General features: G+C 38.3%; 1 pseudogene; it reads right to left on the bottom strand.

The window, feature by feature from the left end:
• Positions 1-318: 318 nt before the first annotated feature.
• LOC142873176 (uncharacterized) lies at positions 319-503 on the bottom strand (annotated as a pseudogene).
• Between the last annotated feature and the right edge of the window lie 575 nt (positions 504-1,078).

Genomic DNA, 1,078 nt, shown 5'->3' with positions numbered 1-1,078 from the left:
TGAAGTATCCCAAGAATGGAGAAACAAGCACCAGATATATTCTCCAGCAAACTGGTATTAACTGAGTAGCACCTAAGTGGACACATAGGTACTACAGTAATAGGGTATTGGGCATGGGGGAGGGGGGAGGGGGGCGGGTATATACATACATAATGAGTGAGATGTGCACCATCTGGGGGATGGTCATGATGGAGACTCAGACTTGTGGGGGGAGGGGGGAAACGGGCATTTATTGAAACCTTAAAATCTGTACCCCCATAATATGCCGAAATAAAAAAAAAAGGTAAAAAAAAAAAAAAAAGATTGTGCACTCTAGACAGCTGTCTCCTGCATGGTTTGTCTCCCCAGTCATTGTCCACAGGACTCTGAGAAGTCGTAGGAATATGCAGGCGCAGACACAAAGCCCAGCTTTATCTCCAACGTTGTGGAAAGGGACTGTACATCATGGGGCAGATGACTTATCATTCTTGAAAATGTTTTATGTCAGAGATCCCTGAAGTTGAGTAGTTTGGTAGTAATAGCTATCATTTACTGAGCAACAATTAAGTGCCAGGCTTTGTAGCAGGTGCTGTTTCATACATTATTTCAAGTTCCTACAACAAGGCAATGAGATAGGTATTATCTCCATTGTACAAATAAGAGAACTGAGGTACAGTGAAGTCAAGTAATTTGACTTCTGTAGAGTTGGTCTTCAACTCAGGTCTGTCTGACTACAATGTTTGCATTATTTTCATTATATTATGCTGTCTCTGGATGAATTTTTATACACATTTAATCAACAGCTGATGCTATGTAATAAACCAAATATATCCACATATTCTTTTTTACTTTTTTGCCTTTTCCATTTTTAGGCATAGGTGAATGAGGAGTTTGAACTACATAATTCCTAAGGCTTCTGTCAGCTCTAATGCACTGATTCTAAATAAAGATATTGAGCTGAATGACTCCTAAACAAGGAATAATCAACGTATTCTAATGTTACCATTGACTCTGCATAAATTATTTGAGCATTCAATGTTTTTCCTCATCTATTAACAAATAAAACAACAAAAAACAACTAAAATATGAACCTCCGGAC

Source organism: Microcebus murinus, chromosome 9 (assembly GCF_040939455.1).
Source record: "Microcebus murinus isolate Inina chromosome 9, M.murinus_Inina_mat1.0, whole genome shotgun sequence".
Lineage (NCBI taxonomy): Eukaryota > Metazoa > Chordata > Mammalia > Primates > Cheirogaleidae > Microcebus > Microcebus murinus.
This window is presented reverse-complemented; position numbering and strand designations above follow the sequence as displayed.